General features: G+C 39.1%; 1 pseudogene; it reads right to left on the reverse strand.

The window, feature by feature from the left end:
- Window positions 1-969: 969 nt before the first annotated feature.
- LOC149159674 (uncharacterized) lies at window positions 970-6,484 on the reverse strand (annotated as a pseudogene).
- Window positions 6,485-10,620: the final 4,136 nt, after the last annotated feature.

Below are 10,620 nucleotides of genomic sequence, written 5' to 3' on the forward strand. Positions count from 1 at the left end.
AGTTCAATACAGAAATGGTGGTTGGAACAGTTACCCCGGCAACTTGCTTAATGAATAGACTAGCACAAGTTTCTCCACTAAACCATCTTGAGTGAAGAGAACCCCCAAGAAAATCCAAGTGAGTCTAGCCAATGTCTGCTCCAGGTATAGTGGGATCTTCCCACCACTGTCACCTTAGGAAGAATCCTATAGAATATAGTAAATAAGGTTACCAACGGAAACAAATATACCTGGGGGAACAGTCTATGATCCGATACGCACGCAAGGGCAGAGTAACAAGCTCAATCCCCTTAAAGGCTCCTTGACATAATCCAAGGTTTACCAACAAGTGACCCCAGGCTCCTCGACAATGGTTAATCTGAGGTTTACCATTTTTAATACGTGAATATCTAGCGTTGTTCCCAATGAGGAAGGATTGATTCCCACATTGGTTCGTACACGATCTCGTGCTTCTCCTTTAAGAGGAGCTTTCCCAGAGCATAAATGCAACAATTGGATTTCTCTCCTACCGCAAGATACAACTACTTGTTTGTTTTACTGTCTTGGAGAGTTAATTACTCCCTACTCCAAGACACTAGCCTAAGCTATGTTGGTGTATCAGAGCCCTAGAAATAAAAATATTACTAGATAGATTTTACTTTAAGCGTTATTTTTATTGGTTTTTGTTTAAGTCAAGAGGTGCGGAGATGAAACTCGTGGTATGAAGACTCGACTCGAAACCACTAAAAAATGCACTTAAGATGATTAAGCAATATTTTCCCTTCAATGAACTTCTAGCTAGGAAAGAGTTTGAGAATGAAAATACTTGTAAACACAAATCTTTCTTAACAAACAAATTAAAAGAAGATCTTTTGTCTTTTCCAATGCACTCAAAACGAGACAACTAGTTATTTTCACAAAAATTTCCCTTTTCTTTCAAAACACTCAACCACTACAAAAACAAACTTTTTCAAAAAGAGATTTTTTTTTTTATAAAACACTCAAAACTATGGAACTAACTAATCTTGAGATCTATAAACTATAAAAACCTATTTGAAGTCAAAGCTTACAAGATGTTTTTTTCAAGGATGTTTTACTTAGCTACAAGAAAACTAAGGACTAATTTGTCCAGAATCACAAATAAGTCAAAAAACAACCAATTTTTTGTTTTCTTTTATAAAAATGAAATCCAAACTTTTAACACAAGATTTTTCAAAGTTTCGTAAAGAGAAAACACAAGGTGGATTCCTCAACAAAGGTAGATTTTGCAAATGGTCAGACTCATAAGAAGGCTAGTAAAAACCAAGGGGATCTGAGGTTTCTACAGCTTCTAAGCTCAGAGCTACTACAAGACCAAAATGAAAATCAAACCCAACAATCAAAACTTCTAGGAATTTCACCTAAAACCCTAACACCAATGGAATTAACCTAAGAAAAGCTTCTGACAAGTTATATACAGGTCTAGGTAGGGGATAATAACATCTAAACAAAAAACTAAGCTGGCTAACAGAGAAAATCTTAGGTTTTCCAAAATTTTGACAGGGTCCGCAGGCCCACAGTTAACACAGGTGCGATACCGCTCTGTCCTAAAAGCAAAAGTGCAGATAGGTCTGCATTGTGTCCCAAGCCGAGGGTGCGGTCCTCTCCCAAAGTTATGAAAAACAGAAAATAATCCTAGATCTACTAAATCTACCCAATTCCACACACAACAAGCCAAAAACAGAAACAAAAACATATTTTCTCACGTCAAAGTAAAAACAAGGAAAAAATCAAGTCCCCAGTGGAGTCGCCATTTTGTCACACAGAATGAGTCAATCTTGCGGACAAGATATACCTTCCTAGAATCTAACGATATCTAGTGACAAGCAAGCCAATCAAAAACTATCTTTCTCTAAATATGCATTTATAAACACAAAGGCAAACAAGTGTTTAGGCCTACCTTAGGTCCAATGTGAGTTTGTGGAAGCCTCGCTCCTTTGATCCAAATGAGCTCCCTCCCTTGTTGCGAATCTGCAAACACAAACAAGAAAACAAATTAAATAGCACCTGAAAAGCCAATATCATAAAGCATACTTAACATGATGATCAAGGAATTCATGAAACAAATGACATAGGACAATTTGTTGAGAAAAATGAATCTGATTGTATTAATTCAAATCAAGAAGAACTTCACAACCTGTGCCTTGATGCTGTACAAGCTCCTCCCAGGGTCCAACAAGAAGTCTCCTCTACTTTGACAAGTTTCACTCTTTTCCCAATGAAGCCAAAAGGTATGTGATCTCTCCTCTCAAGCTTAACTAGGAAGTCTCAATTCCACCAGAATTTATCCTAAAAAATGTTTAGCTTCTAACCTCCCCAGCAACCAGCCCAATGCCTTAATTTATAGTGCAATGGAGGGAAGTTACTAGGTCCTCCTTCAAAGGGATAAATCCCTCCTTCAAAGCGATAGCTCCTCTCATCAAGGGATTAGCTCCTTCACTTTTGGGATGCATGAACCACCTAAGAGCAACCAATCCACGTCAAAATTCCTTCTAGAATCATCTAGAATTACCCCAAAGTGAGTTTTTTAGAATAAACTTGCGCCTTTTTTACTTTCACAAGGGTCCGCACCCACTCCTTTAGGGACAGAGCAGGCAGGTCCACAGTTTTTGTGAACAGGGGGTGCGGGACCGCAGGCAACAATGAGAGAAAGTGCGGAACCAGAGCTTTTTTGATTTTCAATGTCTTTCTCCCATTTTCAAATCTTGACTTGAAGAGTTGAGGTCTGAGACTTGCTTAGGAGGACAGTACAAGTGATGATGGACCCATACTGACTGCAAATAATCATGGTGACGATATTTTTGTGTAACAAGAAATGATCTCTGACAGAGGGATGTAAAGACTGACTCTAACATTGGCTCCAATGGGGATGGTAGCTCCCCGGAGGTGCCAAGAACTACAGATCTTTGGGAGAACAGACAGTGCCTTCGTCCATTGGGCTATGGAGTCATTATTTTGACAAACAACACAAGACTTTGACTCATTTATTGACTGAAACTTGATTTGAACAGACTCAATTGTGAGACTAAAATGTCTGAAAAACTGACTTGACAAACTGAAACCAAAACTGCAATGAAACTGGAACGAAGTGCTACCTTTGGCTACTTATTTATTTAGAAAATCTACCCTACTTTGCTGCAGAGCCAATAGATCAAGTAATGTTGTAATTCCAGATCAACCATCCAAGTAACTGGGACAATGATGCTGCTTGAGAGTGTTTCCACTAGGACATAGATGTAATTGTTGGCAGCCATACATGCACATAATGAGTCTGGTTATGTAAAAAAAAATTTGATCTATCATTTAAACTGAAAAACATTTCCATGTATGTTGCAATAGGATGTAAAAGCCAGACTCTGTTTGCTACCCCAACCCTGCAAACATACCTCCAGTTGTACACTATCAATGCAAATATCCACGGGTAGCTCTATTGTTTCTTGTTTTGAAGGAGGGAGAGTTTCCAAGAACTTTTTGGGATCCAGAAATTCATATGATTGGATCTGATCATTTAAATACCGAATCTCCTTCTCAAATCTTTCAACAAGTAACTCACAAAAACCAATTTTAGCTTCAGGAGGAAACTTCAGAGGTTTCAAACATTGAAACACAACAATGAAAAATGCTTCATCAATTTCAAAATCCACTAACTGATCTTTAACTTCTTTTACAACTTCACAAAGTGCAGGGTCTACCACATACCCTACCATTGCATGAATGGATCAGTGAGCACTGGAATCTCTGGGTTGATTTGGAGTCGCCAGGTTAATGTTTCAGCCTTCATATGCCTGATTGTTGTCCACCATCAACAATCAAATCTGAACTTGATACATGTACTGGGGCGATTTATAAGTCAAGTGTTACGATTACAAGCCAAACCGGAGATTGACTGAAGTAGCATTTATCTACTTCGCTGATGCATAGCAAAAGCATTTCGAAGGCTACCTGGCATAACTTCAGGCTCCGTCTGCAGCTTATAAAACAAATGACATCAACAAGCAAACCATTTTCTTCCCCAGTATGGTCGCCACTATGTTAGAGCCTAGATTCTCCTCAGGCTAAAAAGGCAAGGTTCTAGGTCCACATCAAAGCATGATCAGCCTCGTAGCAAGCCCTACGAGGACAGGAGAGGGCTCTCTCTGGGTCACACTCAGTGAAAAGAAGCAATAGGGTCTGAGATGACTCAAAATGGATACTGATTTTAGGCTAGTAAATAAATATGAAAGAGGTAGTTTAATGAATGACTGAGTTTTTAGGGCTGTATGGAACAAAGAACAACATGAGCTAAGAGATTAAATCAATGACACAGAGTGTTTCATGAGGCAAGATAGGCAGGAAGTTTAGCAATCAAATTTGACATAATATGGAGTGGAAAGACTATTAAGAGGCTGAAAAGGGCATATACAATGAATCCTTTTCAGACAGAAGAAGACACACAGAGGATAAATGCTTTCCAAGGTAGAGCAATAAACTAGATTCTACCTTTCTTATTTAAAAACATTCAACTGGAAATGATTATGAATGAACTATAAAACATAACAAGATACATATGGAACAGGAAGAAGAAACATATGCTAAACTCATACCACATGAATCTCATGAATCAGAGCTACATCATTTTATTAATTTCCTGGCCAAACTTTACAGTGAAGTGTTGACTTTTTCTTCCACCTTTCCCAGAACTCCGACCCTTACAAATGATTTACAATACAATAATTAAATTTAGAGGTGTGAAGAAGATCGATGAAAATAAGGAGCTATTTCAACTAAAATTATGAAGTTAGAAAAAGTGCCATTCATCCGTTCTAAAAACAGAACAACGTTCCACTTGAATTTCTCTGATGACCAATTAAAAGGCAAGAACTGTAGCGTGGATCCCATGAAATCGTGACTAGAGACAAAAAAGGCAATCCATTTGCTATCTTTCTGCATTTGCTCTCGGGGTGTGTCACCTACATAGGACTTTCCCTTAGATATTAGTTTCTCAGCCCTCTCCATTAACTGCGGTATAGGTGGATCCTTCTCCTTTGAGACCGAGTGTATCCAAATCATTTGGAATATTCTCAACAAATTCGTTACTCTCTTTAGCAGGATTCGTGTCATCAAAGCGTATGATTAAGCACCCTTTATACCTCTGAGCAAAGTATTGGTTTAAAAGAGCAGCCTTTGCATGCCCAATATGGAGATAACCATGTGGCTGAGGAGGGAAATGTGTACACATGTTTAAATTTAGCTCCAGCCCAAAAAACATTGGTGTATTCCAACCATTCATCAATCTGAGTTGTCGCAAACACTTCACGGTTGTAAAAGTCAGGAAAACTCGCAATGCGGCCAAGGTATCTTAATAATATTCCGCTTCCATGAAATTCTTCTCTAGAAGGAAAGGAGAATGTTGGTGGTGAATTTTTGTCTTTGATGCTCTGTGCGCCGCTCCTCGTGGATGCATCGCGCCAGTGGAGAAAAGCACTGTGGCAGGAGGCCCAGTGCATCGCGCAGCCTATGTGCACCGCCCCTGCTCCCAATGTGCCGCGCACACAACTACAATGCACAGTCCCGGTTTCAAACCATGATTTTGTTCCTCCACATTTATATTCGACTTTCTGTGATGCCTTTGGCATGTAGATTGGTTGTAAAAACGATGGAATTACCTCAAACCCATTTTTGTAATGTTTCCTCTGACTTTTGAACTTGAATGATGAAAATTTGTGTCAAATTTTGCAGGGATGACAGATTTGAATTTACCAATTTGAATAAAGAATCGTGGATTGTCACGAACATTTGGAGACATAACTTCCCATGCTATTCTCTGAGAAAGGCGATGAAATGGTAAACTTTGGATGACAATAATACCAGGACCTGTATATTTGATGTGGGAGTCTATAGTGCTTGACACAGCAACAACACATGCTGCATCAACAACTAGTACTTCTCCAGGTGCCAAATTTTTCTGTACAACAGACCCTCTTATAGCTATAAAAGCAAGGCCGCATCCAACCAGTTTCTGTCTCAAAATTCCCTCGCCACCAAAAACTCCAAGACGCACCCTCTTATTCACTATAGTTGACACTGTCACATCATTAAGTGAACAGAGGCATGCATCTAGTTGAAAAATAATTTCTCCACCAAAAGTGGCCAGATCAATCAGAAGTATTCTTGCAAGAGACAGTGCTGCCACTCCAACAAAACCATCTTGGGAGCCAGAATTCACAAATGCAGTGGTTGCAAAATTCTTCTCAAAAAACCATTGCCATATACCTCCTCCATTCTCTGGAGGCAATATGTTTTCCATCTGAATAGATCCAGACATATAGCACATCGTACCAAGCTTGGCAATGACTGTCTCATGTGGTTTTAACATAGTCTGCAGTGTCTGAGCTTCTCCACCCAATATCTGGAATGGTGTCACCACTGCCTGTGTACTCTAGTACACATAAGGTTGAAACGAAGTAGAAAGCAAAGGAGCGGCCATGGCGTCTGAGATTTAAACTATTTTGAATTGTAACCACAAAAATGACGACTTCAATCTATCTATTCAAATATCTAACAACAGTTCCCATATCCAATATTGTTCTGTTTAGAGTGCCACCATTGCTGACCAGGGCTGCGCCTGGAGATTTTGACAACTGGAAACTTGAAAACTGTATATGACATTTATTACAAAGAACAAAATGACAACATTTTTCAAAACAGGGTTCTGAAGAAAAGTCATGATCAAGCAATATAACAACAAAATTTTGCAATGAAAATTTATTCTGATCTTCCCTCAGGCCTACGGGTATTATTTGACATTTTGAAAACTAAATTTGCGAAACCCTAGATCTAAGACTCTTTGCTAACTAAAAAACCATCCATGACTATAAATGACTGTAAAACAAATACAAACAAACACAAACCAGCATATACCTAATCATGAGGGACATGAGTTAAAAAGACCCTTACTACCGTCAGATGATGGCATGCTCTGTTAGGATATTCCGACACATAGGATATAGTTAAGTTCAACTTGGTCTAGCATAGAGTTAGGTTAGAGTTAGGTAAAGTGTGTTTCTTTACCGTTGTACATTTTGTAACTTACAATCCGACGGTCACGATATGTAGTGATCCGACGGTTCACTCTCACCTCGGTATTACCGACACTTGATCCGTGGCTTGACACCCGATTGGTCCATGAGTTCTATTTAAAGCGCATGGAGGGTCATTGTTCGGGTAATCCGTGCATGAGAGAAGCTTATGTAAATTTTCATTCTTTGATTAATAAATTGTCTGTACCCACGTTGGGACAGGCCGTGGACTGTTTCCCTCCTTGCACTCTGAGGGTTTTAACCACGTCAAAAATACTGGTGTATTGATTTGAGATCTGGTTGTGAGCGGTGTCCTTTTGGTATTCTTTCTGAGGAACTTACCCTGTAAATTCCTACATGGTATCAGAGCTATTTGAGGGCCGCGTCCGTTGGTGATCCAAATCTGAAGCCGGTAGAACTGCATGCGGCTGTCGTTTCCTAGATCTGCTGTTTCTGACTGCTTTCGGGCTGAGAGGACTGCTCTGTTGCGTTCGGAGCATCTGTTTCAGTGAGGAACCCCTTTCGTTTCACGCGAAAAGGTTTCCGGTAGCCCTAGCTGCGTCATTTTTCAGATCGGGAGGTATACAGTGTTTTTTTTTTTGCAGTTTACTGTCATTTTCTCTCTGCTTATTTCGGTTTCGGTTTATTTAGCCTTTTTTTTTCCCGGATCTATACCTTTCATTTCTGCGTATGCTCTTTGCCCTGCGACTCTGTGCGATCTGGGCAAATCAGAAACAGAAAGAAAGGATTTTTCTCATGCGTATGCTCTTTTCCCTGCACCTTAGTGTGATCTTGGAAAATCAGAAACATTGAGAAAAATATTTAGTTTTTCGGTTAAAAGCTAACTTTGAGATTTTTTTTAAAAATTCTAGTTTTTTGGCTAAAGCTAACTTTGAGCCGTAAGGTTCGTTTTTCTTTGCATATTCGTGTTGGGTTTTGTGTTTTGTGTTTTGTAGGGGAAAAGAGCCTTCCCAAGGCAAGCACGCAAATCGAGGCCCCCCCCCCCCTCTCTCTCTCTCTCTCTCTCTCTCAAATATTTTGTATAGATCAATTGGTTCAAAGACTTTTTAAGAGAGTAGAGGTCTTGGGTTCAAGTCTCCATTTTGTGGGGGCGGATTTTTTCATTCCCGCACATTCGCGCACTTTGCCGGCAACGTCAACAATTTTTTTTTTCAAAAAGCCATAACTTCTTCATCCGGAAGCCTTTTTCAGAGCCGTTTTTTTTAAAACCGCCTATTTTTTCGAGATCTATCCATTGGACCACTTACTTTCAGCATCTTCAGCTTCAGTTTTTTTTCAAAAAATGGAAAGTCCATGCCAAGTCATTCTTGACAGCACTAACTACTTCCAATGGGTAGCCTACATGGGAGATTTACTTAGAAGTAAAGGTCTCTTCAGAATAGCCACAGACCAAGAGAAGAAACCCAAAGATGAAGACAAGGCCGAAAAATGGGAAAATAGACAAGATCAAGCACGTGGTTTGATAGGAATGTCTGTTTCTCCTGATCTTAGATTCCACATTGCAGAAATTGAAACTCCTCATGAAGCATTAGAAAAACTTGCTAAAGTTTTTGGGATTAAAAATGAAATTAGAGCCCATCAACTTGAGAATGAGTTGCTTACTTTGGATCCTAATAATTTTTCTTGCATTGAAGATTTCTTGTCCAAATTCAAGACCCTTAGATATCTCTTGGAAGGTGTTAAAGTTAAGAAAGAAGATGGTAACCTTATTTATTCCATCCTTACTAAGTTGGGACCAGCCTACTCTGTATTTGTTTCCACTTTCCATTCTACAAGGGAAGCTTTCATTTGTCAAGGCAAAGACTACAAACCCCTTCCTTTGACTCCTTTTGTGATTCCTTAATAAGAGAACAAGAAAAACTCTTACACCTTGGTCTTCTTAATCTTGGAAACTCTTCCTCGAAAGCGTTAGCCGCCCAGCAGCAACCAAATTCAAAGAATCCTAAGAAGTCTTATCCTCAAAGGAATGGTCCTAAACCAACTCAGCCTCAAGATGAAAGATCATTTCAGCAAAATGACAAGACCAATAAAAAAAAATGGAAGAAGACTGACAGACATTGTAACTTTTGTAATCGAGATGGCCACTTAGAATCTAAATGCTTTAAGAAGATGGAAGCCTTGGAAGCCGCAATGAAGAAACATAACATCCATCTGGAGCCTACTTCAACTTCAACTTCCGGAACGGCACTTTCTGCATGTCATCGTCAATCATCTCAGTCTGGTTATGCATTAAATGTATCTTCTTCTTCTTCTCATTCTCATGAGTGGCTCATTGATTCTGGAGCCTCTTGTCACATGGCCAAAAACCAAGCCATGTTTTCTTCTTTAAATGATTGTAACACCAAAAATATATATGTTGGTGATGATAGATCTCTTAATGTTGTAGGGACTGGAACTGTTCATCTAGACAATGGTCAGTTCAATGATGTATTATGTGTTCCAAACTTATCCTGCAACCTTCTATCTGTCTATCAGATAACTCATTCAGGTGAAGGTAAAATTGTTGAATTTTCACCTCATGATGTTGTAATCAAGGATCTAAAAGATCCTAAACAGATTCTAGCTACTGGTCTTGCTGATGATTCCAAAAGGTTGTATAAGTTTCACAACTTTGGGTCATCCCATCTTCCCTCAGTATTTGTTGCTCATAATGATGAAGTGAGCAAACTTTGGCATGAGCGGTTTGGTCACTTAAACTATCGCTCCCTTCAGCATCTATGTAAAGAAAATATGGTGACAGGTCTTCCTATGGTATCTTGCAAAGATGGTGTTTGTTCCGGATGTGTACTCGGAAAACATCATCGGGACAGTTTTGACAAACGTGCCTCTTGGCACGCCTCAGCCCCTTTACAGCTTGTGCACAGTGATTTATGTGGTCCTCTTCCTGTTGCTTCATTCTCTGGCTGCAAGTACTTCTTAACTTTCATTGATGATTTCTCTAGACGCACTTGGGTATACTTCTTAAAACTCAAGAGCGAAGTATTTAACACTTTTTTGGCCTTCAAAGCATTTGTTGAAAAACAATCTGGACATCAAATTCTTAAGCTAAGAACTGATAATGGTGGAGAATATGTTAAAAACGCATTCATCAACTTTTGCACCGAAAATGGAATTCAAATGCAACATACTGTTCCATACACTCCACAACAAAATGGTGTAGCTGAAAGGAAAAATCGCACCTTAAAGGAAATGGCTAATTGTATGCTGCAATCTAAAGGACTCAGTCTTAGTTTTTGGGCCGAAGCAATTAATTGTGCAAATTATATAATCAATCGCACTCCTACTAAGGTTCTAGAGAATATCACTCCAGAAGAAGCTTGGAGTTCCATTAAACCAGATGTAAGTCACTTTCGTGTGTTTGGAAGTGAAGCATGGGCCCATATTCCAGATGAAAAGCATAAAGCTTTAGAACCTAAGAGTGAGAAATGTACTTTTGTTGGATATTCTGAAGATGTAAAAGGTTATAGACTTATTCCATTTAAGTCCAAAAATGTTATCATTAGAAGAGATGTAAAATTTGATG

The sequence above is a fragment of the Pinus tabuliformis genome, chromosome 5_2 (genome assembly GCF_031772625.1).
Source record: "Pinus tabuliformis cultivar Carrire ecotype Pingquan chromosome 5_2, CPIR1, whole genome shotgun sequence".
Classification (NCBI taxonomy): domain Eukaryota; kingdom Viridiplantae; phylum Streptophyta; class Pinopsida; order Pinales; family Pinaceae; genus Pinus; species Pinus tabuliformis.